This window comes from Eschrichtius robustus, chromosome 12, assembly GCF_028021215.1.
Source record: "Eschrichtius robustus isolate mEscRob2 chromosome 12, mEscRob2.pri, whole genome shotgun sequence".
NCBI classification, from domain to species: Eukaryota; Metazoa; Chordata; class Mammalia; order Artiodactyla; family Eschrichtiidae; genus Eschrichtius; species Eschrichtius robustus.
The window spans coordinates 8,147,128-8,153,931 of record NC_090835.1 but is presented as its reverse complement, the minus strand read 5'-3'; positions in this window follow the sequence as shown (position 1 = coordinate 8,153,931).

The following is a 6,804-nucleotide window of genomic DNA, read 5'->3' as shown; positions in this document are numbered from 1 at the left end:
CAAGACATCCTAGGAGCAGACCACTGCTGCCATCCTGGGCCCAGGGTTCTAGGTGAGGGAGCATTCCAGGGTGGGCCTGGGAATTTCGGCACCATCGTGAAGGGGTGAGAGACAAAAGTTGTCTTTTTCTTGCCCTAGAGAGTTGTGTCATAATATTGTTCAAAAACAAAACTCAACTGAATAGATGTTAAAGATTTTACTGGCTTTATTCAATGGTTCATGAGTTAGGCAGCATCCAATCTAGCGCATATAAAGGAGCTCTGAGGAGCTGTACAAAATGACAGACTTTTATAGGCAGAAGGGAGTGGAAACAAGGAAGTTATGCTAGGCAAAGAGCAGATTGGTTATTGCAAGGTTACTTTGCCTACAGAGGATGGCAGGGGTCAAGCAAGCAGATTACCTAACTCGAGCTGATCAGGTGATTCCTGCTTGACTGGTTTAAAATTCCATCTCTGGACAGCCAAAACTATATTTAAGTTAAATCCCAGTTTGGTGACTTGGGGCTTAGCATAAGTGACTCCATTTTGGTCCGGATGTCTTGTTTTTAATAATATTAATAGTAGTGTCATATAAATTACAGGTTAAAGTTACAGACCACTCAGGTGAGGATTAAGTGATCCTGACCATCTCACTGTGCCTCAGTTTCCCCATCTGTAAAATGAGGGGGCTGGTCAAAATAGCTAATCTCTGAGATCTCATCCCTCTGGTTTTCTGGAATTTGATGATCTGTGCCATCTGAGAGTTTTATTCTACCGAGTAAAACACATCTGCCCCGCTCCATGTGGGATGAGGAGGGGTTTTTCCTAAGCACTCCTGATGGGTAAATTCAGGGTAGAAAACACGGCCTCCAGAGCCCAGCCTTCCCCTCTTTCTCCTGGAAGAGAGCTGCCTTCAGGGAGCAGATTTCCTGGACCACTGAAATACAGAAGGATGGAGGGGAGGGAAGGCAGGAGGAAAGGACAGAGGGAAGGACAGAGGGAGGGAAGGAGAGAAGAAATAAACATCCCCATGGGCAGTGTCACTCTTGAGTGGACCAGGCCACCTAAGCAATCTTCCCACCCAGAGGATGACCTGTCCAGTACCCACACCTACCTCCAGGAACTGGATCCTGAGTTCTAGTGTCTTTGGAATTTTCCAGCTCTGGTACATTTATTTAGACATGGGTCCAACCAAGCCCAGGTGGCCCTGCTCTTCAGTCAGGGTAGAAATGAGCCATAAACACATTTAGTCCACTCCTTCCCCCCCGCCCCCAATGATCTCTGACTCTCCACTGGGGCTTCTAGCAAGGACAGCATCAGAGACACACTCAGACATGAAGACAGAGGACGCATCCTAGCGATAACCTTGCTGCCAGCACACTTGCTCCCTGGTGTCCTTACGTTTACTGATCCTGTCCAGATGTAGGAACATCAGGGCAGGCGGGATGGCCTGGGAGGCTCACGAGGCTGGGCCAGGGCGGCAGCTTTCAACTCTCACGTACTTCTTCCGGCCCGCACCGTTTTAGGCCGCTTCTCAACATGTGTTTCATTCCTCTGTTCCGTGGAGGGAGGAAAACATGTTTTAATCTTGGAAAGCGCTGTGAACTTGCAGCAGTAAATGCTAGAGTCTGGGTTTTACCACCTACTTACCTGTGTGGCCAAGTCACGGAGCCTCTGAGACTCACTTTCCCTGGGTGCTGACCTCATGGGGCTGTGAGGAAATAAGACTTCATTGACGTGAGGAGTGCTTTGCAAACCGTTAAATCCTGTACATCTGAAGCTGTTTTCTCACGTTGACAATCCTCACCCCAGGACCATCCTATGAAAATATATTTTCTCATCCAATCAACCTCCATCTTATTCATCTTCAGGACCGAACTCATGTGTCTTTTCAATTCAGTATGACCAACTGTGTGTGTGTGTGTGTGTGTGTGTGTGTGTGTGTGTGAGAGAGAGAGAGAGAGAGAGAGAGAGAGAGACTGTGCCAGGCAAGGAAAGTAACTCCTTTGAACCCCAACTGGTGTGATGAGAATCTGAGATCTTTACCTCTTCAGGGAAGCCCTCCCTGACCACCTCAGCCCACTGAGAAGTCCCCATTTTCAGAAACGCTGGTGCCTGACTACAGACTTCACCGGTAATGTGAACATGTCCGGTCTCCCCAGTGCTGTGTAAGTGCCTAGAATAAGTCCAGCAGACCACAGTCCTTTATATATTTACCATTATCTTTCCTATTGCACATACCTGTCACTACCAATGTGCTGAGAGAACAAGGCTGGATTACCCAAGAACACCCCTCAGCAAATTAACCACTAGGGTCAGTCAGTCCTTTGTTTCCCGGAACAATCTCTCTGGGGAAATCTGGCTGAAAGAGGGCTCTTTGTGACAAAGTGTGCTATTCAGACATGTTCCCTATTCTTCCCAAGAGGGAGTGATGGCAAAGATAAAGCGTGATGCTTCCAATTCCACAAACATGTCCACTGACCGTGGATTGGACAACACAACCCCTATTAAGGAACTAGTGTCAAGGCACGCATTCTCCACTTGCAGACACCAGTGGCCTAGGTTAAGGCATGACCAGAGAGAAAAGGCCTTCTTCGGAAGGAACGGAGCTTGGAATAAAAGCAGGGTGTTGTTTTTTTTTTTTCCAGTAGGCTGTTCTTGGGCAGAAGAACAGGTTTATTAAGAAGAAGGAGCTTCGGAATGTGCGATTCTTTTGGAAAAGTAGGGCCTAGAGGAGCCAAGAGTCATTTAAAGCTGGGTGTTCTCTTCACGGCATGCAGAATGGGAGGCTCATGATGTCTGTTCTACAGAGGAGCAAGCTGAGGCTGAGGGCGAGGGGCTTGCCCAAGGCCCCACAGCTGGCTAAAGAAGGCCAGTGTGGCTGGAGCAAAGCCTGAGGCAGAGCTAGCCAGGCGCAGGCACTAGCCCCCCAGCCTGGTCGCCGTGGTGACCAGAGTGCCTGGCGGCCTGAGTGTTTTACCTGAGGGACACATGTGACCGGTGATTAGGCAAGGGGTTGGCAAGGGGGTTGGGTATGATCCGCACGGAGGTAAGAGAGGTGACTTGAGACAGTCCCCTGGAATCACTGGGGAGTCAGTCCAGATTCACACAGGGCACACGAAGGAAGCAAAGCTCTTCTCCTGGCCCCCGCCTGCTTCGATCAGTCCATCTCTGGTGGGAGGAGAGAACCTGAGGGAAATTCCAGTGACCTGACCGCTCCGACCGCAAACCTGTCCCAAGCCCCAGGCAGCCCCGTCTCTCCGCCTCCACCAATTCCAACAGCGCTCTCATTTTCCTTTTCCATTCAAAAAAAAAAGGGGGGGCATTTCTCTATGGAAGTCTGCCTTTCCTCCTGGGATGCTGAGCACACCGTGACAGGGCGTACTCTGCTCTCTTGTGCACAAACATTCACTCAGTAAATAGCTTTCTAAGCGCCTACTGTGTGCCCGGCAGCGTGACCCTGGAGGGCAGCACTGAGTCGGGAGGTGAACTCCACCACCCAGTGACCCTGCGCTGGACGAGAAAATCAAGACAAGCAGAAGGACTGGGGTGCCGGGTCACAATTCCACCAGGAATGCACAGCCCCGTGTGGCCTCGGGTTCTTCCCCTAAAAAGGAGGGTACTGGACAGTCTCAGATCCCTCACAGCTCTCCCTGCCTATCATCCTCTAGGTCTAGTGAGCAAAACACACACAGCGGAGCTGCGAGCACAGACCGTGTGATGAAGTGTGCTCAGTGCCACCGATGGCTCGGGCACTCAGCAGGCACTCGGCAAACACTAGCAGAAGGACCGAGTATGGATGGTGAGGGAAAAGCTAACGCACTCGGCCAGGAGAGTGAGGCTTCAACAACTCAGATGTCACCTTTCACCTCTCACGCTGGTGAAAATGAAAGAGAAGGGTGCCTCGTGGGATCTGAGGCTCTCAAAGGTCGCTGCCACGACTGTGTTCTGGAAGGGCCTCCTTGGAAGGAACCTGGACAAGATGTATCAAAAGCCTTGAAAACATGGCTACCTTTGGGCACAGCCGCGAACCCTTCTAGTGAGGCAACCTGGAAACAATCCTGTAAAAATGCAAAGAGATAGGTACACAGACACTAATCAAGCATTGCTGGTAACAGTCACGAGGGATGAGGGGAATAAGATTGTTGTATGTGCATCCAGTGAAAAACCACATGGAGGTGAAAAACGACAGAATGGATCTGTGTTAACTGACATGGAATGGTCGTGTGTGTGTGTGTGTGTGTGTGTGGGTGTGTGTGGGTGTGGGTGTGGGTGTGTATGTGTGTGTGTGGGGGGGGTGTATGTGTATGTGTGGGTGGGTGTGGGTGTGGGTGTGTGGGTGTGTGTGCGTGCGCGCGCCCATGTGAGGAGGGGGAGGACGACGAGGAGAAGGAGGATGAAGGGAAGGAAGAGGGAAGGGTAGAGGAGAACCGTCCCTACAGTATATGACAAACACACAGGGGCGGTTTGAATACTTTTACTATCTGTGTGTTCTGATTCTCATAGTACATAGGGATTACCTTTGCAATGTGAAAAGAGAGAATCTATTTCCCAAAGCCTCATCACAGACCAGTGGAAGTACCTCCGGCCTCCACTCTCTGCCCTGCCTGCACATGGAAAGTGCTCCCCAGCTCGCATACTGGTGAGTTCCCCAGCGTCCCCGGTCAGCTCGGGCTTGAGTGGGGCTGGGCAGCCAGTGCAAAGGCAGAGGACCCCTCGCACTGTCAAGCACGCAGCACCTTCCCCCCACCTGTAAGGTGATGGTGACACTTCGTCAACAGCGTCCTAGAAAGGCCACTGTCCAGCAACATGTCCTCACAAGACAGATGCACCAAACCAGGGCGGGACAGCCAAGGTCCCCGCAGCCTGTGCTTTGGGGCGAGCCGATTGCAGGAGCTCTTCCTGAATGAGCAGCCTCCCAGAGCTGACCCAGGATACCCGACCCGAGAGCAGGACCCCAAGGATTCTAGAGCCTTAGGACATGAGGAACACAGACACACGTCTACATTCATTTCACACAGGATGAGTCTGAGGTGTGGAACAAGGAAGGTGACATTGTTCAATGTCACCCAACGAATCAGAAGCCGAGCTGAGACCAGGACGCCAGGCTCGGGGTGCTGATCAAGTGCCCCGCTGACCAAGCCACCTCTCCAACACGGCACAGACACCAAACTCCTAGTTCTTAGCAGGCTGCTTCTAATCCCACACTGCGGCCCCTTCTGAGCCCCTGGCCCATCCCGTCGGCCTCCCCTCCACCGACACCGCCCTGCTCCCTGGACCAGGCATAGCTCCTGGGGCCGTGCAGGTCTCCCAACACCCCCTCCTCCCGTGCATTCCACCTCCACGCCCTTGCTCAGCCCCTTCTCCTGCTAGGAGTGTCCCCCCTGCTCCAACTATCAAATCCCATACCTTGCCCACTTCGCAGATGGAGAAACTGAGGCTCATGACATTAAGTGATTTGCCTAAGACTGCCCCGCCAATTGGTATCAGACCAGATCTCTGACTCCCTCCTGGTCTGCCACCCGTTTTCTGAAAACTGTGTGTTCTGGAGCTACGGACCAGGGTGCTCGAGAGTGGATGTGCCCTTTGCTTGTGAAACAATGACTTGGACAGGACTTGGCAGCGACAGCTCGTCTCTGCTCTGTCCAACATCAACACAAAGGCCGGGGGCTGGGATCATCACCCTGTGGCTTGTGAAGGCTTGCCTGCCCGCAGAGCATCCGATGCTGGCCAGGATCCTAGCTGTGGGTCAGAAGGCCTGTGCGTGGGTTCCCAGGCTGCCTCACCACATGGTGGCTGGGTTCCAAGGCAAGCATCCCAAGAAAGAGTAGAGACAGACAGTAAGCCAGAGACACAGAGAGACAGTGAGCCAGAGACAGAGACCCAAGAAGAAGCCACACCGCCGTTTGTAGCTTAGCCTCAGAAGTCGCAGTGCCTCCCTCTGCCACATTCTGCTCCACAAAGCAGTCACGAAGCCCCACCCAGGTTCGAGAGGAGGAGAACAGACTTTGTCCTTTGCAGGGAGCGGTGAGGTGCTGCAGGCATGTGTGACTAAAAGCACTGCTGTGCCATTTGGGGAAAATACACAATCCCACCACGTCAGTGAGTCGTTCAGGAAGCTTCAATGAAAGAAGAGGTGGAATGGTGCCTGGTGCGTGGTGAGCATCCAAGAGACAGGCGCTAGGATGTGGCCACTGCCTACAAGGATGCCCAGGAGTCTGGGGACCACAGGTCAGGAACCAGTGGCCACGCCCAGAGGACTGAGCTGGAATTTGTCCTCTGCACCCCAAGCCACAGAGCTCAAGGTTCACTTCACTGTACCCTGGTCGGAGTGAACCAGAGGCCTAGGACATAAAAACCACGTTAGTGAGCGTTTTCCCCACGTGCCCCCCACATCCATCACACCCCAACATTATAGCCCAAGGTCCCAGATTAGGAGCCAAGGGTGTTGGTCCTAAAGAAACCACACATCTTAAACAAGACGCGAAGTACTGAGCAAACCGCTTAGAAACGAGAACAGAAACCTCTGCAGGCCGCAGGGCCAGTGGAGACACATGCAGCTTGCAGAAACAGAGGCTCAGATGTCCTCCAGGCCAGCAAAACAGTCCCTGGCAAGCCGGGCGCTTCTGGCCCACCCTGGGGACCTGCGCCGCCCAGCTCTGGGCCAAACTGTCACTGGGGGTCTGTCCTCTCTTAACAGATCTCCTCCCGCCCCTCCAGTGAAGATCACAGCACAGAAATTTCAGCGGAAAGTAGCCACAAGTATCACTGCTCCCAGAAGTGGTTTTCTGTTGTTGTTGTTGTTGTTTGTTTTTTACATCTCGGT